Here is a 24901-nt window from a genome sequence, read left to right as displayed (position 1 = left end):
AAAATCCCTCACTGATCAATTTCAATTGACAGTGGGTCCACCAAAAATGTTTTTTCTGGCCCTCTTGATTCTCTCCATGAGCAAGAGGTTCACTTTCAGTTCGGAGTCCCTTTTCGATAAATGAAAGAACTCCTTCCCTTTTTCTCTTTGGTTAAACCTTGTTCATGGTTATAACCGGAGTTGAAAATTCCACTTCGATAAACGAAGAACCCATTTTCAGTTTAGATAACCCATCCTATAAAAGGCAAGTTTATCTAAATTTTCCAGATTCTCGGAGTGGACACCCCACTTCTAGTTTCTTCTTCGCTGGAAATAGAATATAAAATTCTTCCTTTCCAGAATCAGGGAATAGAATATAAAATTCTTCCTTCCTTGTTTTCGGGTTCGCCTTCACCCTAAAAGAAGACCGGGAAATAGAATATAAAATTCTTCCTTTCCCGCATCGATCTTTTCCGAAATTTGTCAATTTAGGATTCATCCTAGGAAGTTTATCCCGAATCCTAAGCAGGGATAAGTCTGCGCCTAACACGCGCTGCCGGTTTAGTCTTTTTCCGCACAAAAAGACACCAGAGTCTGATTCTGGGGTATTTTATCCTGAAACCTAAGCAAGGATAAGTCTGCGCTTAACCTGCGCTGCCGGTTAGTTCTTAACCGTTAAAAAGAACACCCGTCCACATATTCATGCAGGTTGTTATTAATAACACCAAAATTCATGCCTTACACGCATGGGGAATTTCATCCTGAATCCTAAGAAAGGATATGCCGACGCCTAACACGCGTCGCCGGTTTAGTCTTTTTCCGTACAAAAAAACACCAGAGTCTGATTCTGGGGTATTTTATCCCGAAACCTAAGTAGGGATAAAGTCAACACCTAACACGTGTTGCCGGGTAGCCTATTCCCGTAACAATGGCGAAGTCTATGTATTCAATATCATAGCACAAAGTCTCAGAGAATTTACTCTCTTAGCACAACGTTACATGCGGAACGGATTTATACAATTCGCATGCTAGCCCGACTCAAACGGTAGTCGGTAAAGGCTAATCAAATCCGTTGATGGCTGAGGGTTTGCCAAAAATCCTAAAAGTATTATGGTCAATCATTTCAAACGGAATGAGGAATCATAATAAAGAGAACGGATTTAGACAATTCGCATGCTAGCCCGACTCAAACGGTAGTCGGTAAAGGCTAATCAAATCCGTTGATGGCTGAGGGTTTGCCAAAAATCCTAAAAGTATTATGGTCAATCATTTCAAACGGAATGAGGAATCATAATAAAGATAAAGACAAAAACCAGTTCCACTAACGGGATCAAAAGTCAAAACATTCAGCAAATGAAATCATACATCAAGAACATGGCCAAAAATCTGCTGATTAAGCTTAGACAGCTTCTCATCATAAGCTTGCCTCAGCTCAGCTCTGATGGACTCCTCGTTGGTAGCTAAAGTCTTCGCAGCAACCTCCTCCGTCTCGGTCAGCTTCTGCTTCAAAGATTTCAACTCTTCAGATAGAGCAGTGTGGGCTTGTTGATCCTGTACCTTCGTCATCTGAAGAATACCAAAAGTCTCCTCTTTTTCACGGAGTGCTCTTCTGAGCTGGTCTATCTCGGTCGCACAGGAGGCAAGAGAAGAGTCAAGCTCGGTGAGTGAAGATGATTTAGCAGCAAGGTGGGCCTCAACTCGGTCCACTCGATCCCGCTGCACCTGAATGTCTAACTTAGCAAGGAACTTAGCATCGCGCCATGTCTGTAAGTGAGTATCCAACTCGGCAGCGATGAATGAGGAGGCACCTGCATCCCGGAGCTCACGAAACATCTGAAGCTCACGCTCTAGGCAGTCAAGATCATCAACAATAGACTTCGCCATATCTGGGTACCCTGCATCCCTTATTGAATTTATCTTAAGATCAAGGAATGGCTTGAACTGGTGAAGGGAAAGTCCGCCGTGGAAGAGCTTGTCAATCATAGCATTCACAAAGGAGAAGAAGGAACGGATCTCTATACAGATGACAATCTTCTCTGGGTCGCTGTCTGATAACAACTCCTTCACAAGGACGCTTCTCTGGGTCACTGTCTGATAACAACTCCTTCACAAGGACGTGAAGCCGAGAAGAAAGCCCTACACAAAAAGGAGAAATCCGTCAAAAGCCTTGATGAAGAAATGAATGACATTCCTCAGTTGCTCAAGTTATACATTCTTCCCCTTGAATCACTTGGGGTGGCGGAGGTGTAACGGCTGGGGGTGTACCAACTGGTGTAGTTGGTCCCACAGCCGGCTCAACAGGATCAGTCTCGACAAAAGCTCCTGTCAAATACAAAATAGAATTCTCAGATGCATCATATTATAGTTGCATTAGTCAAAAATTGACTGGTCCTATAATTAACTTGAGAAGAGCTACGTACCTTCAGAAAAACCATCCTCGGGATTCTTAGGGAGCGTAGACTCAGGAAATACATCTCCAGGCAACTGGTCATCAATTTGAGGAGAACCATACATAAAGTGGAGCATAGGAGTGTCCACAAGCAAGCCTTCCTCGTCAAAATCATCAGTCGAGAAATCTGACACAAGAGAATATAAGTACGAAAGGAGAATAAAGAGACTACGACCAATAGAAATGAGTTACCTCTTATGGGTGCGTCAGCCTCTCTATTCCCAAAGTCCATGTTTGCCTCCTGCGAATTATCTAAAAGAGCAAGAAGTATAGAGACAATCAGGGAATGCACAAATTCCAAATCATTCAACTCCTTTGTGTATTGTTAATAGTAGATGTACCTGGATTCATCGAACCGGGTCCTACATCGACGGTCTCCCTAATGTCACCAACTTCTGCAGGCCTTTCTACCTGGTACGGTGAGTCGGGCTCATCAGAACAAGTAGAATCGTGGAAAACGGGATCAGGACTCATCTCGCTCTCCCCACGCTCTCCTATATAGAAATGGAAAAGCGTGAGTCAAAGTTCTGAATGATCAAGAGGCTAGTCTATAGGGTAGATGTTACCTCCATCACTAGCAGGATCATCGCCGGCCAAATCCATATCCGATGCTCGCGAAACTGCACGCGGCTTGCGGGCTAATCTCTTCCGCCTAGCGGCAGGGGCAACAATCGAAGGTCCCGCCTGGGGAGAAGGACGGAACTCTTCATCCTGGTCGGCTGTGGTCCCTGAAACATCAAACCATAGTCAGGCTTAATAATTCTGGAAGATAAAGGGAAAGAGTAAGAAACCAACCTCGATCTCCGCCTGAAGCTTCATCAGCAGAATGAAAGATCTTCTTTCCCTCTTCGTCAATCCGACGGGTCTTGTGCCGTGCCCTTTGTGATCGAGCATTTTCCCAAATCATACGAGAATCAGCCTGAGAAGCCTCCTCAGCCTCTAGCTCTGCAATCGGCTTCACAGGAATAGTTTTATTGGCTGCTAACAACCACTTGCAGCTTAGGAAGGTGAGATTCAGCTGCCGCTCAGAACTCGAGAGACTGAACTTAGCCCCAGTACAGCCCGTCACGGTCCACAACCATGCACGAAGACTGTCCACCAAACCGCCGTGGGTCCGAAGCTACTGACGAGGATTCCCGATGTAAAGCTGATCATAGCCAAACTGGCGAGCGAATCAGCAGGGTAAGTATGGCTCTATGAAACACGGATTCCTCACCCGGAAAGTCAGATAACCCGGCCTGATGTTCACCAGCCAGTTAAAGCAGCCAACCGCTAATTGATGAGTTAAAACAACTCTGGACTGAAGGGGTTATGACTTATGATACTCATGCAAAGCAGTCTTTCAGACTACGTGCTATTTTACTATGGACAATTAATGATTTTCCAGCCTATGCGAATCTTTCAGGTTGGTCTACAAAGGGAACATATGCATGTCCAGTGTGTGGTCCAGAATTCAAAGGTCTTTATCTGCAGCACAGTCGAAAGTTTTGTTATTGGTTTAATAGAAGGTGGTTGAACATAAAACACAGGTACAGAACCAAAAAATGGAGCAAGTTTTTTGATGATACTGTTGAGAAGAGAGATGCTCCGCGTCCATTACGTGGGGATCAGATTGTACATTTGCTTGAGATGTTCCCTGCCGTCAGGTTTGGAAAGAAGCGCTATTCGAAAGAAGATTTACTTGGAGTAAGGAACTTGCGTATTAACAAAAGGATACCAAAACGAAAGAGACAAGCACAAGTGGTGAGTGATGGGGCTGAAGTCGTAAAATTACCTTCAGGATGGACAAAATTCAGCATTTTTTTTCAACTCCCCTATTGGAAAGAGCTAAAAATACGTCACAACTTGGACGTTATGCACATTGAAAAAAATATTTGTGATAATCTTTTGTCCACACTGTTGCAAGATGCTAATAAATCAAAGGATGATCTACGAGCTCGTCGAGATCTAACTGCATTGAACATTAGAGAGGAACTGCAGCCAAAAAAATGTCGGAAATGACCGATTAGAGTTGCCTGCGTCTCGTATTACAATGTCGAAAGTTGAGATGCAAACATTTTGTCAAGTCCTCAAATCAATAAAGTTACCAGATGGTTACTCCGCAAACATATCGAACTATGTCCAGGTGCAAGAAAGGAAAATATTAGGGCTTAAAACTCATGATTATCACGTGCTTCTTCATCAATTGCTACCTGTGGCACTACGCAGTACTATGCAGAATAAAAAAACAGTGAAGGTGATGACGAGAGCTATATAAACAACTTCAATGAGCCAAATACAACGATCGATGAATTCTCGTACCCTCAAAACGTAGTGTTTGAAACGGATGCTCCAACAACTCGGACAGACATTCCAAATATTATCACAGACATTAATAGGAGCTAAACAGCAATTATTTGTAATCGGGTCTTTATGTAACTTTTTTTAGTTTGCAAATTGTATAATAAAAACTTTAATATCACTACAATGTATCTCAATTACCTTTTGGACGATATAAATATGTAATATCTTATTTTGTATATTCAGCTTGCAAATGCCTACAAACTTGATGTGAAATGAAAAATTTAGTAACGCAACAATACATATTGTTTTTATTTTCGCCAAGCTAATTTGCATCTATGTTATATTAATTTGTATGTTTATTCAACTTGCAGATGTCTAAAAATATTAACAGGAGGTTATTCGAAGCTAACCCCAGTCAAGACCAATCCACTGAGGAAGAGCCTCAGAGTTCAGGAGAGATGTCAGGTATAACTTGGTTTAACGAACGTATTTTTATTCATGATTTATGCACAATGATAATTTATTTCTTTTATTTTTATAGGTGAGGGTGAGGAAGAGCCGACTCACATGCCATTATATGCAGATCCTCCAGTTATACTTCGAGCATACATTCCTGGGATTGAGCGCGGGCCCTTACCAGCATGTGCAGAGGGGTACAGACTCAAGCAGACTGAAAAATACATACTTGCGAAAAAAAGATTGGATGAATGGGCCCCACTGATTGAGGAGGTTTTGTCTGATGCAAAAAATGAAATCAGACAAAGATTTGGTGAGTTTGATCAAAAACTTAATCAATTCCGCTTAAATAAAAGTGTTGATTAAATAAAAGTGTTGATATATCTATTCTTTCTTTTTTGTAGGAGAAAAACTTTACCAGAAGAAAGGCCGCCAAGGAAGTGACTTTAAAAAAAAGTTATCACCGGATGGTTTTCGAGCAATTGTGAGATGGGGACATAATGGGATTCCAACCGGACAATGGGCTAATAACTTCAGCTCATACCTTGGATGTTTGATACGGAGGAGTGATAATGTGAATCCCTATTACGAGGCTTGGGAGCAGTCATTTCATGTCCTGGAGAGTATATATCGAGATTGTGGGTAAATTCTTATATTTAGCACAATTATTTTTCAATTCTATCAATTGTCCATGATTAACTATATTTTATTTTTTAGAGATATTTCAACATCGAAGACAATCCCGTAGGGTGGGAATTTTTATTTGGATACCAGGGAAAGTTCAAGCATTCTCTTCGGGAGTGGAGACATGAGATAAAGAAGAAATGCTTTGATTGTTTCACTCACAACTGGGAGAGGATATACAAGCGAGATAAGAGGGTTGAGCCTGAGCACTTAGCTGCACTTATAATATTGTGGGGCCAAGAGGAGCACCAGGTAAATATGTATAGTAGTTAATTATCATCAAGTTATTTATCTGAAACTAGTGATATATTCCATTGTATATTATACCATGCACTAAAATTCTCTTTGTTCATGTTGAAGGAAAAATGTAGGAGAAATAAACTTAATCGATGGAAAAAAGATTACGATCATCATACGGGGACTACTTCATTTGCCCAGATTGAGGATCAATTTTGTAGGACAACGGTATAAAGTCTTTTAATCTTCTATGTATATTCTCTCCGCTTCTTAGAATATTTGATAAATAAAACTAATAAATATATTGTTAAATCTCAGAACGCTCCCTTTATCCCACTACCAGAACTGCACAGGAGAACGATGGTTCAATTTAAGAAGGGGTACGATGAGGATGAGACTAAGAAACAAAAGCTAGAATTGGCGAAGAAAATGCAGGTTAACTAATTATCTTAGCTCTTATTAGCCTGTTATCATGTTGGGAATTTATTAGCACTTAACACTCTTCAACTATTTATTAGCACTTAACACTCTTCTTCAACGAGGCGACGAGGTTGACGAACCGCACGCAAGCAACGGAATACATCCATTGGAGCGTGGAATCAAGCCAACAGTTCGGGGAATCAACGAGTCATTCAAACAAGAGCGGACTCGGACGAATCACGATCGAATCAAGATCGGTTTCGGACTCGAACTCAGAAGTGGATTTACTGCCAAATCAGGATTCGGATCGACTGCCAAATCAGGTCAACAAATCGAGTCCAGACAAATCAACCGCACAACCGAATCACGGACAAAACGGGAACAACGACAAAACGACGGAACCCAAACACCCTGAGGGGCTCGGCCGAAACCGAGCCACTTCAGGGTGGCTCGGCCCAAGCCGAGCCACCCTGAGGTGGCTCGGCCAAGGCCGAGCCACCCCAGGGTGGCTCGGCCAAAGCCGAGCCACCCCCTGGGGTGGCCGAGCCACCTCAGGGTGGCTCGGCATGAGCCGAGCCACCTAGGGGTGGCCGGCCACTTGTGGCCGAGCCACCTCAGCCCAGATCTGTGCCTGGGCACAGATCTGGGTGCCTATAAATAGGCCATGGGTTGTTCATTTCAAAAGGTTGGAACTTTGAGAGCCGAAACTCTGCCGAATTGAAGATCGAGCTTGGAGTTTTGAAGACTTGAGGACTTGAAGATTCAGATCTGATTCTCGACGAGCGTCCGCGTCACAAAAGGCAGGTGTTCGAGAGGTAAAAATCAGAGATCTGAGATCTACACGAGACTACACTCCGGATCAAAGCTTGGCCTTTGATCCCGAGATTTGGACGATTATTTCCTTGGTGAACTAATCCTCCCCGGCTATTATTCCCTTCGCGGAATAATACCCGTCGAATCGTGTAGATCTGACCGGATCTAGATCGCGCGGTGGTCCACGGATTAACCCCGGCGTCGGCAAAGAACCCACACAAAGCGAGCGACCGCTAAACAGGAGCTCGCGATTTGTTCAAAAGGAGAAAGTTGTAATTTTTATTTTTTTTTTCTTTGATTTCGTTGTAACCGGATTTAAAAAAGACCGGATCTTTTGTAACTCAAAAAGTTGTTATTCAAGATGACAATGAATTCAATGAAGGCGATTTTCACCGCGAACAGGAGTCGCCGCCACCCTCAACATGACAAAGAGATCATGACAGCTAGGCGCACCAATTTGCGCATTGAAGTCCAGGAGCCCATTGAGAACTCACGCCCACAAAGGCATGTTTCGAGGCGCGTGACTCTTGAAAGCCCAAAGAAGACAGTTCGCCCTCAGAAGGAAACATTGTCGTCTGATGACGATAGCGTTATACCTGAGAAGTCGTGCTAACACACGATAGGTTACTCCAACCTTCAAACCGACGAGTTGTACTATCGTGTTGGGGGTACGAGTAAAACCAGGAAAATGAGTCCTCGAGAACTAGAAACTCAATGTCCTTGTTCCAAACTCATTCGGGTAGTATTGTCTGAGTGCAACTGCATCAAAACAATCCCCGAAAGAATTTCGGTTTTCGAAAGGCTCAGTGCCAAAACGCCAAAACCAAGGTCTAGACGTTTCCGACAAAGAAGAACGGTAGTTGAAGACGGGGAATTCCCGAGGGTCACCACTAATATGACCAGCAAAGGGACATCGACACGGAATAATCCCGAGTCGATTCCGGAAGCATCCTGGCGTGTAACCCGTCTGCAGTCTGGAGCCATCGTACGAGGAACTTATGGTAGGATTCGGACAAGATTACCTTCAGAAGATGAAGAATCGGATGCCTGCTCTGCGGTCGCATCAGATAATACGGTATCCAGCGAGGGACAACCCCACGAGTCACTTATGATAAGTGCGGAACAAGTGGCCAAGATGCTTGAAGAAGCCATGGCTAAACAACAGTAGAGCTTCAGGTTCGAAATGCAGATGGCCATGTAGAATATGAGAGAAATGCATGACCAACAAATCCAAGCACTGATAAACCAGCAAGGCGAACCAAGTCGTCGTAACTAGGTTAATCAGGAAGATGAAGACACAGGTGCGAATGAAGCTCATAATGCTAATAATCCTCCCGTCAATGCAGGGGGTGGTAACGAGAATATAATCCTCCCGTCAATGCAGGGGGTGGTAACGAGAATGCTAGCGAAAACACAGGTGAAAGTTTAAAGATTAAAAACCTCGAGAGCAAAATTGCTAGCGAAAACACAGGTGAAAGTTTAAAGATTAAAAACCTCGAGAGCAAAATCAATACGTTGATTTCCACTCAAGAGATGAAAAAGACGGGCATTCCTTGTCCATACCAAGAGAATGGGAATCAATTCTATATCCGGCGAAGTTCAATCTAATTAACTTCACGCTGTTTGATGGGGAGGGTTCACCCACTCAGCATTTGATTTACTTCAAATCACACCTAGGGGTTATTTCTGGTAATGAGCCTCTGATGGTACGGTCCTTCGTTGGCACTCTTCGTGGAGCCTCCTTCGATTGGTATTGCCGCCTCAAGCCAGGGAGTGTGAATAGCTGGGACGACATGAAGACTAAATTCCTCACCGACTTCTTCGACGATGACACCGAGATATCCATCGGGTCGTTGCTTGACAAGAAACAGAAAGACGGAGAATTAGTTGATACCTTCATCAAAAGGTTCCGGAACAAGACGATGAACTGTCGGGACCCGATCACTGAGGAGTTCATTCTCCAGACTTGCCACAACAACCTCGCATTGGACGTGTTGGAAGCAATGGGGACAGCACCGTCCAAAACATGAAAGGATTTGAAGGTCCGAGGAGAGCAAGCCGAGCGATTCCTCCGAAGGAAGAAAGCCGAGAGGAGCCAACCAACGGCTAATCCTCCGAACTCGAACTTCGCCTCTCGTGGTAGGGGCAAGACACCTGCAGCGGCTGTTGATCAAACGTCGCAATAGCAGCCCCGGAGACAACAGAAGACTTCGGATCAGAGGCTCCAAAAAGAGTACTCATTCAAGGACGAAGACGTTCCAGCCATCTTCGAGACCCTCCTTGAAAACAACAAGATCAAGCTACCACCTGTCGTAAATCAGGAGGAAGCTGATAACACTGCGGATCCGAAATACTGTGCGTACCACAGGAGGATCCTTCATCCTACCAAGGATTGCTTCGCTCTTAAAAATAGCATCCAAACCTTGGTTGAAGCCGGCGTTATAACGCTAGGGTAAGCCAATTGAGAACGACAAGACTCCGACAAGTATAAGAGTATAAACTGCTTCTCAATCCTCCGACCGGTATAAGAGGTTAAACTGCTCCCTGATACTCCAACATGTATATGAGTCTAAACTGTTTCATTTCTTTCACGGGAAGTTCCTGGGGAATTTTTATATGTAATATTCTTAAGGATAACCCGGTCATGTAACTGAGTACAATGTCGGACCCAGTTCCACAAGGGAAGATGGGGGTGGATTATTCACGTTTTGGGAAGTTCCTGAAAGAATATCACTGGTGATATTCTTAGGGATAACCCAATCACTATAAAAGTGATAAGTAAAACATCCACATTTAAACTCTAAATGTCGGAAGGTTTTCTATTATTGTTATCAAATTCACTAATTCTCATGAGTTATCTTGTTGAGACGAGATTCGATCCTTTTGACAGATTAATCTTTCCTCACAAAAATCCCCCACTGATCAAGTCAATTGACGGTGGGTCCACTAAATTTTCTGTCCGCTAATTCATGGCAATTTCCAAAGCTTGACGTGTTAAGTCCTGATTACTTAACGTCAAAACCCTTCATCGAGTGGCCAGTACAAACCAGTATTTCTACTGCTACTTGTATTCCACTCCCTTTGCTTTCAGGTCAAACCTATAAAAGTTAGGGCCACAACCAAAATCCCCTCTCGATTCCTCCAATGAACGAGAGGTCCACTTTCAAATCGAGTGATCAAACCTTCCTATAGTTAGGATCACCTCAAACTCCCGCTTGGTCAAACCTTCCTACAGTTAGGGCCAAAACCATAATTCACTCTCGATAAACGAGGAATTCATCTTTAATTCGGTAATCTAACCTTCCGACAATTAGGATTATCCGAATCTGTCCGATTCTCGGAGTGGAGATCCCACTTCTAGTTTCTTTTGCGCTGGAAATAGAATATAAAATTCTTCCTTTCCAGAATCAAGGAATAGAATATAAAATTCTTCCTTCCTTGTATTCGGGTTCACCTTCACCCTAATAGAAGACCGGGAAATAGAATATAAAATTCTTCCTTTCCCATACCAACCTTTTCCAAGAATTTATCAATCTAGGATTCATCCTAGAAAGTTTATCCCGAATCCTAAGCAGGGATAAGCCTGCGCCTAACACGCGCTGCCGATTTAGTCTTTCTCCATAGAAAAAGACACCAGAGTTCGATTCTGGGGTATCCTATCCTGAAACCTAAACAGTGATAATTCTGCGCCTGACCCGCACTACCGGTTAGTTCTTAACCGTTAAAAAGAACACCCGCCTACATATTCAATATTGTGGCAGGTTGTTATTAATAACACCAAAATCCATGCCTTACACGCATGGGGAATTTCATCCTGAATCCTAAGAAAGGATATGCTGACACCTAACACGCGTCGCCGGTGATACGAGTTGCCGTGCGAGCACCTTTGATCGCGGAATTATCAAAGGTGGGTTGAGGAGAAATAATAAGAATACAAGAATAACTCAGATTTTGGGCGAAGGAAAATACCTCCTCTAGATTATGAGTATGTAATTTACAATCTCTAACAATCTCACTCTAGAATTGAAGAACAAGCTCTCCAAATCTCAATTACAAGTTAATCTCTCTTGATTTAACTCCCTGATTCTTTAGAAACCCTAAAACAATCCCTTATATAGGTGTACAAACGTGGATGGCAGTTTGGTAAATAACCAGACCCAAAACCAACAGGAATTCGTGTGAACAGAATCCCAAACGAACCAGGAACCCCTCGATGAGTCGACTCATGGCTGAGATGAGTCGACTCGACAGAAACTGGAGAAATCTCAATAACCAGCGATGAGTCGACTCATGACTGAGATGAGTCGACTCGACAGAAACTGGAGAAATCTCAATAACCAGCGATGAGTCGACTCATGACAGTCATGAGTCGACTCAACCTGATGAGTCGACTCATAACAGTCATGAGTCGACTCACAGGCTGAAAACTGGGTACTTCGATTCTTCTGCTCGTCGTCTTGTTCCACGCTTCCTCCTGTGTTCCCTTATACTGTTTGACACCCCCTATTCTCATGCTAGTATGAGAATCATCTATCCTCAAGCTCCCATGAGGATCGCTAAGTTCCGAAGAGAAGATACACATGTATCATGTGTCCCCTCTTTAAGAACTTGAAGTCCCGTTCAAGTTAGAACTTCAGCTGAGGAAACTCGCGAGCCCCTCCTTCCTTATTGAACCACTTAGCCTTGCTAGGAACTTGACCTTGACGTCCGATAAGAAACGACTCCTTCATTCCCCTTCTTGTCGTGGTCGTCTTTCGCTCCAAAATGCAGTCTTCCTTCAGCGGCTCCTCTCTATCAAACCATAAGTCATCAACATGCGGTAAGATCACCTTGTCATCACCTTCATCATCCAGTAATGGAGGCTCAAACAACTTCAAGTACTCAGCATTGATCACCGAATACATGCCTAAGTAAGGCGGCAAATCCAGCCTAAAAGCGTTGTCACCAATCTGATTGAGAATCCGAAATGGACCATAACGAATAGGCTTCAACTTCTTGCCTTCTCCTTTTAGCCTCTCCTTACTCAATTTCAGCCACACCATATCGCCCACGCCAAAGTTACAAGGAACCCGATGTTGATCATGCTTCGCCTTGTATTTTGCTTGTGACTTCTTCAATTGTGCTTCAACCGTGGCATGAATCTGTGCAATCTTCTCCAGAAATCGCTGAGCCCGTTGTCTTTCATTCCCCTCCTTGCCGTCCATCGTAGATTCACTTGAAAACACGAGATCAAACGGACTCGGTGGTAAGAATCCATAACAAGTCTCAAACGGTGACTTTCCCGAAGATCCATGAATCGCCCGATTAAAAGCAAACTGCAAATATGGTAAGCTCTCATCCCAAGTCTTGGGATGCCTGGAATTATACCCCCGCAACATATGCACCATAGTCCGGTTGAATACCTCTGTCTGCCCGTCTGTTTGTGGACGAAAAGCCGTGCTCTTCTTTAATCTAGTGTCCATCAGACTCCACAAAGAATCCCAAAAATGCCCGAGAAAACGGCTATCCCGATCCGAAATAATCGAGCTCGGCAACCCAAAGTGCTTCCACACATGCTCAAAGAACAATTGTGCTGCCCCCGCTCCCGTCACGGTCTTCTTACAAGGAATCAAAAACACCATCTTACTGAACCGGTCCACCACAACGTACAAATAGTCATGCCCACGCTTGATAGTCAGCAACCCTCCTAGAAAATCCATAGAAATGCTCTCCCACGGCCTAGAAGGAACCGGTAGTGGTAGGTACAATCCCCTTTTTCTATTAGAAGGCTTCGAAATACAGCATAACTTACACCCTCCAACATACTTGGTCACATCATCAAGCATCCGTGGCCAAAACACATGTCGCCGTAGATTGAGAAGCGTTTTCTGAATGCCAAAATGCCCTTGCACACGCGAGGTGTGCGCTTCCCGAATCCACTGCAACCTATCACCATCTTCCGGAATGCATAATGATGTCCCACGATACAACAAGCCATCTCTCCAAGTGGCATACTCCCCTTCTCGTCGCACCGGCCTTGCCTGCCCTCGAACACACTACCGATAGTCTCTATTGGATGCAATCAGCTGTACATACTCCAAAGAACAACGGCTGATACGCACGGTCGCGCACAATAAAGCTCTTAAGCCGACGACGAGATAAATATCGGACCAACTTGTTGTCGCGCCCCTTTCTTGTACCTCAATCAATGATGTTGAAAGGCATCAAATACGAACATCCACTTCATATGCCGTGCCTGCTGTAGCTTCGTGCTGGGCATGTAAGAACTGCCAAATTGGCTTGTGGTCCGAGTGCCACAACCACCTCCTTCGCCTAACAAGTACACCCTCCAATATTTGTGATTGCTTGATACAAATGCATAGAACTCCCTTGTGCATATGGTCGGGTAGTTCGCCCCAATAGCACCCGAAAACAACGTCAGAATGATATTCCACCGGGCTTCACATCCTGAATCAACATCGCGGCCCAATCACATAACTAGCATGCGTGGGTCGCCACCTCGAAAGTCCCGCTGGCAAATTCGCAACGCCAATACTGGTGCCTCCGAGATCTTCCTCTTTAGCAACTGAAAAGCCTCCTCATGCGTCCTTCCCCACTCGAACTGAACCTTAGCCTTTGTGAGGCCATGTAACGGTGCCGCATAAGTCGAAAAATGTCGAATGAACTTGCGCAAATATTGGCAAGCCCCCATGAAGCTTCTCACTTCAGTCACTGTCTTCGGCGTCGGCCACTTTGTGATCACCGCCACCTTACCCGGATCTATCCTCCTCTGGCCCTTCCCCACGATAAAGCCGAGATACACCAACTCGTCCTTCCCAAACTCGCACTTCTTCCCGTTGAGCTTCAGTTGTCCATCCTGCAACACTCTAAATACTTTCTCCACGTGAACAAGATGCTCCTCCCAGGTCCTGCTGTACACCAAAATATCATCAAGGTACACAATCACAAAATCCTCTATGAAAGGTCGCAACAAATCATTCATGAGCCTCATAAAAGTCGCCGGAGCATTGCATAATCCAAACGGCATCACCAACCACTCGAACAGGCCCTGTTTGGTCTTGAACGCCGTCTTCCAAGTGTCTTCCTCCCGAATCCTTACCTGATGATAGCCAGACTTCAGATCCAACTTCGTGAAGAACCTCGCTCCCTCTAACTGGTCCATAAGATCATCGATCCGTGGTAGTGGGTAACGATTCTTGATAGTTATCTTGTTGAGCGCCCGGTAATCCACGCACATGCGCCAACCTCCATCCTTTTTGGGCACCAATAACACCGGCGACCCGCAAGGTGAACAACTTGGCATTATCACTCCCGTCTCCAAGAGCTCCTGAACTTGCTTCTTGATCTCTTCGGACTCCTGTATCGATGTGCGGTATAGGCCTATGTTTGGCAAGGAACTCTCGCCAGTCAACATAATCTCGTGCTCTACACCTCGCCGTGGTGGTAGTCCCGTGATTTCCGAAAACAAGTCCGCATACTTGGCCTTCAAACTGTCAAGATCTCCCTCCTGAAGCTTGCTCAATGTGGACAAGCATATCCCACTCAGCTGTTCTTCATAAGGCCGAATGAACAATAACACGAACCTCCTGCCCGCATTCACCAACCTCTTAGCCTGAGTCACCATCACCAAACTTGTCTCCTGCGGAAGAGATGCCGAGCAAAAAATAAATTGCGCGCCATCTTTGGTGAACGTATACTTTTGGGCCCGCCGATCATATACCGCGTGTCTATCCCACAAGTAAGGACTGCCCAAAATAACCTGGCAAACATCCAACGGAACCACGTCACATGTGACCTCATCAATATACGACTCATGGAGTGCAAATCGGAACGTACACTGGTTCACCACACTCAATCCCGCTTCCTTCTGAATCCACCCTAATGGATAGGGCTTCGGATGCCTCACCGTCTTCAATCCAAGCTTTTGTACCAACGCTTCAGATATCAGGTTCTTCTGACTCCCTATGTCTACAATGGCATCCACCAAGCTAGTCTTGACCTGCAACTTCAGAACAAAGAGTTGCTCTCTCGGGTCGTTGTCTTCTTTTGTGGCCTGTTTCCCTGCCATAAGGTTGAGGCTGTTGTTGGGCTCTGTCATCCCGGGAACCTCTTTCGGACCCTGTGCTATCACGTACGCCTTTTTCTCCTCCTTCTTCTTCAACCCTTTCGGCTTCAGATGAGGGTACTTATCCCAGCAACGATCAGCCACGTGCCCTGTCTGCTTGCAGTGATTGCATGTCAATCATGCCTTCCCTGAATCACCCTTCTTCTTCTCTTCCTTATGTTGAGAGCTACTCGACTTGTTTCCCGATTGTTTGGAGTCACCCTTCGTTTCGTTGCCCTTCTTCTGTTTGCCCTCAATGGCAATTGCCTTCACGCTCGCTTCTGCAATCGTCTCGACCGTGAACAGCTTCATCTCCTTACGGATGTAATCATTCAGTCCCGCCATGTACTTCATGAAGATGGAGTACTCGTCCGTTGCGATGTTTAGAACCATCGCCTGCTGCTGGAACTCCGTCGTGTACTCTTGAACGGTCTGATTGAATCTTTGGCGCAAGCCGTACCACTTGTACCAACGCTCCTCAAGGAACCCCACCGGATAGAACTGTTTCCTGAGTAGCTCCTTGAATTTGTTCCACGACGCTGCCTTCTTCTCCTGTTTGCAATAGGATTTCCACCACGTCAACGCGTGTCCTGAAAGCTTCAATGTCGCGAACACAATCTTCTCCTTGGATGAATATCCGTAGAGGGTGAAGTACATCTCCATACGCTCAATCCAATCATCGAGCTTTTCTACATTGACACTCCCATCATAGACAGGAATCTCCACCTTGAAATCTATCTTTAAATTTTGGTAATTATTTTTACCCCCTTGATGTCCAGCAGCCCTAACAACCTCGGTTCCCCCGTCCGAATCAGACTTCTCGCTCTCTTCATCGGACTCGATGATTTTCTTCTTACCCTTCGAAGAAGATTCCTCTCTTTTGTCCCCTTTGTTAATGAGACCCACGAGCTGACTGAGCGTCGAACCAATCGTCCCGATCTGCTTCTCCATGGCATCAAGTCTTGTTGAGTTATCTGTTTCAAACATATTCTCCTTCCTTAACTCTTAGGCTCCTTCCAAAGAAGTAAGGATCTCGCCAAGCTCCTTGTATTGCGAACGAGTCAGGACCATGCACAGGATGCCCCATTCGTAGGATCTGATTGCTCTGATACCAACTTGATACGAGTTGCCGTGCGAGCACCTTTGATCGCGGAATTATCAAAGGTGTGTTGAGGAGAAATTAATAAGAATACAAGAATAACTCAGATTTTGGGCGAAGGAAAATACCTCCTCTAGATTATGAGTATGTAATTTACAATCTCTCACAATCTCACTCTAGAATTGAAGAACAAGCTCTCCAAATCTCAATTACAAGTTAATCTCTTTTGATTTAACTCTCTGATTGTTTAGAAACCTTAAAACAATCCCTTATATAGGTGTACAAACGTGGATGGCAATTTGGTAAATAACCAGACCCAAAACCAACAGGAATTCGTGTGAACAGAATCCCAAACGAACCAGGAAACCCTCGATGAGTCGACTCATGACTGAGATGAGTCGACTCGACAGAAACTGGAGAAATCTCAATAACCAGCAATGAGTCGACTCATGACTGAGATGAGTCGACTCAACCTGATGAGTCGACTCATAACAGTCATGAGTCGACTCACAGGCTGAAAACTGGGTACTTCGATTCTTCTGCTCGTCGTCTTGTTCCACGCTTCCTCCTGTGTTCCCTTATACTGTTTGACACCCCCTATTCCCATGCTAGTATGAGAATCATCTATCCTCAAGCTCCCATGAGGATCGCTAAGTTCTCTCCGTAGAAAAAGACACCAGAGTTCGATTCTGGGGTATTCTATCCTGAAACCTAAGCAGGGATAAGTCTGCGCCTAACCCGCGCTGCCGGTTAGTTCTTAACCGTTAAAAAGAACACCCGCCCACATATTCGACATTGTGGTAGGTTGTTATTCATAACACCAAAATCCGTGTTTCACACGCATGGGGAATTTTATTCCGAATCCTGAGCAGGGATAAGTCAGCGCCTAATACGCGCTGCCGGTTTAGTCTTTCACCGATTGAAAAAGATACCAGAATCTGAGTCTGGGGAATTTTATCCCGAAGCCTAAGCAGGGATAATTCGGCGCCTAATACGCGCTACCGGTTCATTTTTTTACCGTAAGAAAATGACTAAGTCTACGTATTCAAATTCGTAGCATTAAGTCTAAAGTGGTTCATCCCTTTAGAACAACGTTACTTGTGAAACGGACCCAGATAATTCACAGGCTAGCCCGATTCAAATGGTAATCGGTAAAGGCACGTCAAATCCGTTGAAGGCTGAGGGTTTGCCAAAAACCTTAAAGTCTACGCCTAATACGCGTCGCCGTTTAGTCTTTTCACGTGAGAAAGACGAAGTCTACGTATTCAATATCGTAGCACTAAAAGAGTTAACTCTTTTAGCATAACGTCACATGCGGGACGGACTTAAACAATCCGCGTGCTAGCCCGACTCAAACGGTAGTCGGTAAAGGCTAATCAAATCCGTTGAAGGCTGGGGGTTAGCCAAAAATCCTAAAGTCAACGCCTAACACGCGTTGCCGGGTAGCCTATTCCCGTAACAAATGGTAAAGCCTATGTATTCGAGATCATAGCACAAAGTCTCCGAGAATTCACTCTCTTAGCACAACGTTACACGCGGAATGGATTTAGACAATCCGCATGCTAGCCCGACTCAAACGGTAGTCGGTAAATGCTTATCAAACCCGTTGAGGGCCGAGGGTTTGCCAAAAATCCTGTGAGTATTATGGTCTGCCAATCATAGTATTCACGGAGGAAAAGAAGGTCTTTTATAGTGTTGAACCAGACTGAACCGGATCAGATCAAGTTGAACCAAACCAGGCCAGGCCAAATCAGGCTGAACCAGACCAAACCAAGATGAATTAGTCTGAACCAGGCTAAACCAGTCCTGAACCAGTCTTGAACCAGGTTGAACTAGTCTTGAACCAGGTTGAACCAGTTTGAACCAGATTTGAACCAAAATTCAAATTGGAGTTGAACCGAGTATCGAAACGACTTCAAATCGACCGATGGCCGGTTCAGCTCATTCAGACATGAAAAGTACTCCAATAAGGTATATGAGTATAAACTATTCCCTATTTTTGTTGAGAAGTTTCTGGAGAGTATTTTTCTAAAAATATTCTTAAGGATAACTCAACAACACTCCGAAAAGTATAAGAGTATAAACTGCTTCTCAAGACTCCAGCAGACGTACGAGTATAAACTGTGTCAAACGCCGGACAACGCGTTGCAAATGAAGACTCAACGCCAACAATCGATGGTTGGTTCTATGTTGAAATAGCAAACACGAGCTAAAAATCAGAAAATCAGGAATTGACTTCAAGTTCAAAATTCCGACAGCGGTCAGACAATAAATGCAGTACTGGAACCCTTGCAAACATTCGACAAAGCACCGAATAGCCTGGAGGATTGAAGGAATCAAGAATAGAAGCCATTCCAAACTCTCGTCATACCGATTGAATGTTGGGACAATCATATCCAAAGTATTCCAGACTCTTCTATAAAAAAATGAGGCTGAAATACTTTGGAGTGGGTATCTGTAGGCAAATAAAATTGTTTATAGGTCCCTTAACACAGCTCGGCATGGTGATTCGACAAACCAACGAACCGTCAAGTGATATATCCAAGCATGATCGTTAAACCACAACACCAAAGCGGGTTTACTACCAAATCAGGATCCAGACTGCCAAATCAGAGTCCAAATCAGCAATGAAGTTCGGATAAACCGCAAAACCGAAAAACGACACAAAACAAAACACTAGGAGGGTTCGGCCTTGACCGAGCCACCTCTGGGTGGCTCGGTGGCCGAGCCACCACTTGGTGGCTCCGCCCAAACCGAGCCACCCAAAGGGGGGCCCGAGCCACCTCTTGGTGGCTCGGTGCCTGGTGCCTCGGCCAAAACCGAGCCACCTCTTGGTGGGACCCCCCTCTTGGTGGCTCGGTGGCCGAGCCACCTGGGCCGAGCCACCTGGGCCGAGCCACCAGATCTAGGCCCAGATCTGAGCCCAGATCTGATTTGAAGAGCCTATAAATAGACCCCTAGGCTCATTGTTTGAGGTGGGGAACTTTTGAGGTGAAACTCTGCCGGATTAAGAACTGATCTTTGGAGTTTTGGAGCTTTGAAGACTAGGACTTTTCAGATCTGGTTTTTGGCGATCATCCACGTCAAATAAGGCAGGAGTTCAAGAGAGATCAGATCTGAGATCCACACGGTTATCCTATGGATCAAAACTTGGTTTTTGATCCCGAGAAGAGTATCGATTTCGCTTGGTCGATTTCGATTACTTAGGGCTATTATTTCCTTGGTGAAATAATCCCCTCGACTGTTATTTTCTTCTTGAAATAACACCCGTCATACCGTGTAGATCCGACCGGATCAAGATCGCGCGGTGGTCCACGGATTAACCCCGGCGCAGGCAAAGAACCCACACAAGCAAGAGACCGCAAAACAGGATCTTGTGATTTGTTCGAGAAAAGGAAAGTTATAATCTTTTAAGATTTTCTTTTTTTCTTTGATTTTATTGTAACCGGATCTTATAAAAAGACCGGATCTTTTGTAACCGATAAACTGTGGATCTTATAAAAAGACCGGATCTTTTGTAACCGATAAACTGTTGCTTAAGAAAACAATGACGTCAATGAAAATAATTTTCCCCGCGAACATCTTTTGTAACCGATAAACTGTTGCTTAAGAAAACAATGACGTCAATGAAAATAATTTTCCCCGCGAACAGAGGCTCTTTGTATTCTACCTCATGTGGATAAGCCCCAAATACACAGTATTTATGACGAGACCCCAAAGTATCTGATTTTAGAAAAAGCCCAATGGAAGTTACGAACTTACCCCTTTGATGGGACTGAACTCGATTATTGCGTCCTCCCTATTTATTCCCAATTTCTCCATCATTAATCACATCTCTCTCTCTCTCTCTCACCCCTCTATCTCTCAACTTCTCCTTCTCTCTCACTTCTGCCATAGCCACTGAAAATGATCAGGCTCTAGAGAGACCGTGGAAGGTGAAGGCGAGGACGATGGCCATGCATTCGGAGATCGGGGACGTGATCAGGCCCGAGGGCTGGACCGTCTGGGACGGGGCCGACTTCCACCAGACCTGCTACTACACCGAGTACAACAACAGGGGGCCCAACGGCGACCCCAAGCCCAGGGCCGAGTGGGTAAAAAAGCACGAGCCCATCAACAAGGAGGCGTTCCTCTTCCTAATCGAGAACTGGCTGGGGAACGTATTATCAGTTCTTTCTTTAATTTGTTGTGGACGTGGTCGAAGCGCTATCTGGGACTAAGATCGCAAGGCAACAACATCAAACAATAATATCAAAGAATTATGCATGTTAGTTCTACTTCAGCTAGTGTTATTTCTAATATAAACGTTAGTTCTAGTGATATGTTAGTTCTAGTGGTTCTCGTGTTAGTTCTAGCTGATGTCTTGTTAGTTCTAACTTCTATCTAGCGTTATTTCTAATATAAGTGTTAGTTCTAGTTGAGCCCCTGTTAGTTCTAGCTGTTCTCGTGTTAGTTCTATCTAATTTCATGTTAGTTCTACTTCCAGCTAGTGTTATTTCTAATATAAGTGTTAGTTCTAGTTGCATGTTATTTCTAGTTGAGCCCCTATTAGTTCTAGTAGTTCTCGTGTTAGTTCTACCTAATTTCATGTTAGTTCTACTTCCAGCTAGTGTTATTTCTAATATAAGTGTTAGTTCTAGTGGTATGTTAGTTCTAGCTGAGCCCGTGTTAGTTCTACCGGTTCTCGTGTTAGTTCTAGCTGATTTCATGTTAGTTCTACTTCCAGCTAGTGTTATTTCTAATATAAGCATTAAATCTAGTGGTATGTTAGTTCTAATTGAGCCCCTATTAGTTCTAGGGGCTCTCGTGTTAGTTCTAGTTGATGTCATGTTAGTTCTTCTTCCAGCTAGTATTATTTCTAATATAAGCATTAGTTCTAGTGGTATGTTAGTTCTAGTTGAGCTCATGTTAGTTCTAGTGGTTCTTGTGTTAGTTCTAGTTGATTTCATATTAGTTCTACTTCTAGCTAGTGTTATTTCTAATATAAGCGTTAGTTCTAGTGATATGTTAGTTCTAGTTGAGCCCATGTTAGTTCTAATGGTTCTCGTGTTAGTTCTAGCTAATTTCATGTTAGTTCTAACTTCCAGCTAGTGTTATTTCTAATATAAGCGTTAGATGTAGTGGTATGTTAGTTTTATGTAAAACCCCGTATTTTTTGTTATGAAGATATATGAATTTGGTTATGAAGATATGTGAATTTATTGGTGATAAATAATTTTTATTGTGATAAATAGCTTGAGGTCATGGATATTCTTGATAACAAGCTATTAGAGATGTATGAGTGTATATGTGTAGAGTTTTGTACATGGGTGTTTGCAGATAATCAAGACATGCACGAAACTGGATTTTTTTCTGCTCAGTCGACTTATCAGTCGACCAATGAGTCGACTGATGAGTCGACCTATGAGTCGACTGACGGTCTAATTTCGGGTTTTCTTTTAGTTTGCGGGTCTGTTCGGTTTTGTATCATGTCTGACCACTCATATATGATATCTCCTACCCGAGAACACCTTCAGAACTCAAAACCCTAGCCCCCATCTCTCCCTCTCAAACCCTAGCTCGGATTTTTGATGCTTTGGAGGAGTTCTCAAAGGAGTTTGCACGGGATTTCGTGTAATGCAGTGGAGGAGATCGTGCTTTGGCAGATTCAGGGGTTGTTCTAGCATATCATAGGCGAGTAACATCTCGTCCAACCCTACACCCACTGTTTGTATAATTTTATTTGGTTTTATTTTATTTTCATTGAGCCTAAATCACTATTTGTGTATAAAAATAGTGTTAGACCCTTGGGGGGGGGTGATTAGGGTCTTATGCTAATTTAATCTAATTTTATGCCAATTAAAATTAATAACAAATTATTCTTGCAAGAGAGATATACAATATGTTACAAGCAAGAATAATCAATATGAACAAAGAGCAATATCCTAGCAATGAGATATACTATGAGATATATGTAAGGATTGTAGACGGTAAAAAATACCTCTATAGGTTTACAGGAAATTCGCCTGCGAGAAGAGCTCGCACGCTCGGTTCTCTGGTACAGGCCTAAATCGCATAAACATCAGATATGTTCGATTCTAGGTTCGCCTAACGGTCGGCTCGCCAGCACGAGTGGAGATCGATCAGGATGGCGGAAGTTCGCCCTTCACCCAACTCACCTGCCCGAGTTCAGGGTCGAATCCGCCAGCAAACCCCAAGACCGTCAGTACAGCTAGGTATCCGCCACCCCACGTGCTGAGTTGGACTTTCCCATCCCTCTCGACCCGAGGGGAGAGAGAGCACAGTACAACGGTCACGCACAGTACGAGTGATCGGGCAGACACTTCATCGATCTGCGAACTCATAAATGCGGTTCATTAATGCCGGTCAGGTCCACTCGGATAACAGACGGCCGTTGCCTCATATTCAAGAATGGGCCTTCCCATCGTAGGTGACAGGACATAAAGCACAATCCCTGGAATGACCATTCATGGTATCGAGGAGCAGCTAGACGTCTCTGAAGAAGATGTGGTCACATCCCATAATTCAAGGAGGAGTCAAGCTGTCCCTCTTTCATTTAAAAGCCCCCTCCAGCACACTGGAGGAGAGGTCGCAAACTTAGAGAAAAGAGTTGAGACCAAGCTCTCTGCATAACCTTTGCATTGCAGCATCACTGTTTAGTTCCGAGCTCCGATCGCCGGCGAACTAAGCAAACCCGAACTCCCTCGAGTTGAGCTTCTACTGCGAACTGAAGCTCTCCAGCAACCTCATTCAAACGGTCCAAGGGAAGCAGACTCGACCCGAGCATCGAGCGAGGAGTCCTATAGCCACCTAAAGTCCCCACACAAAACAAAGAGGGCTTTCCCTCTGCTTCTGTTGTAATCATTTGATTATTAGTTTGTAATAAGCTTTCTTATAAATACAAACGAAACTCCCTTTTTCGGGAAATCAAATATTCACCCTACAGAAGATGGCGACCACAGTGGGAGCAGTTGTTTCATCGAATGAAATGGTGGTGGCTCAGTTTGATGAGATTGCTGTCGGGACGACAGTGGAGTCCCTAGAAATCGAGTTCAACCAGGCTAAGTACGAAGAGTACTTATCCTCCTCCTCCTCCGGCGGCGATGCGTCCCGCAAACGCCACAGAGATGTGCGCCGAGGCCGACCTCAGACGGTCAAAGCCTCTGCACCTAAGGGTTCCAACCGAGTCTCATCGGAGGAGCCCACTCCCTCGCAATCGATCAAGGCCAAGCCAGAGATCGAGCGCAAGAGGCGAGGGTCTGCCAGATGGATCGCCAAGCGGTCCACACAGACACCCGCCTCGGAGGGAACGCCGGTTCACTCCGGCACAAACAACACTGCCACTACCTGTGGTGATGCTCCCCTCGATAGGAGAGTTAACCAACAGCAGCGGCGAACGCCCGTCAGACAGGGGGTCCAAACCTCCGTTTCTCATAATGGCTTGAACCATCATACAGGCCCGAGAAACGCTAGACGGGAAGGCAAACTACCCGACAACGGAAGGCCCTCCAAATCAGGGGCGCCAACCGGGGACGGCAGAGCCATCCGCTCAGGAGGACTTTGCTTCTCAGGTCATATCCCTGATGCGAATAAACCACACCGAGCGTACGAGCCTACCCAAGTAGGCGAATACTCGAAGGCTGGCGAGCCTCGCCATAATCATTTGGCGGATAAACGTAAAGGTAGAGAAGTAGGCGAATCTTCGCGAACCCGCTCTTAACGAAGGGTTGAAACCCGCCTGAGTACTGGAGCTCGCTCAAACGTGAAGACTCGCCAGTCAAGGCGAGATCGCCCGACTCCAGCACCAAAGCATTCCACCCAACGCGCACCAGAGAGAGCGCCCAAAAATCTCTCGTCGACTCACCAGAGCGACTCTTCTGAGGCTGGGGGTTGTCACCAACCACCCGTAGAAGACCTCAAAGAATTCTTGACTCGCAAACGCACTATCCACGAGGCGAACCCTCAGTGTCATTGTGAGAGACTCATCCTCACCGTCCTCGCCGACTGCCAATGCGTAGGAACGGCGAAACCTTCGGTGTTTGAGAGGCTCTCTCAACAGTCCTCTCAACCAAGGCCCTCCCGTCGAAGGCGCCGTCACCAGAAAAGACGCGCTGCTGACGACCTGGAGCTCTCATCCGTCACAGTCAACATGACGGATAAGGGGAAGGCGGTACTCTCCGACTCGCCAGACTCGGACTCCGTCTTAAGACCTAACACCCGGTTCGCTCGACGCCGGCAGGAAGGTATATTCCAGCGAACCCGTAGTCGCAGGGGAGTAAGTATTGGGTTTGACTATTCTACCCTAGTACCTCCCTCCTGCGGCGAAGACGAGGTTCACTCGGCAGCGGCCACATCTCAGACCTCGCGCTCAAGTCAA

At 45.0% G+C, this 24901-nt stretch overlaps 1 long non-coding RNA gene across 1 annotated transcript; it reads left to right on the top strand.

The window, feature by feature from the left end:
- Positions 5884–6505, top strand: LOC109848027. Its single transcript, XR_002248675.1, has 3 exons — positions 5884–6103; positions 6212–6316; positions 6407–6505. It is a non-coding gene; the product is annotated as an uncharacterized LOC109848027 (long non-coding RNA).

This window comes from Asparagus officinalis, chromosome 7 (assembly GCF_001876935.1).
Source record: "Asparagus officinalis chromosome 7, Aspof.V1, whole genome shotgun sequence".
NCBI classification, from domain to species: domain Eukaryota; kingdom Viridiplantae; phylum Streptophyta; class Magnoliopsida; order Asparagales; family Asparagaceae; genus Asparagus; species Asparagus officinalis.
The sequence above is the reverse complement of the archived record's forward strand: the minus strand, read 5'-3'. Positions and strand labels throughout refer to the sequence as shown.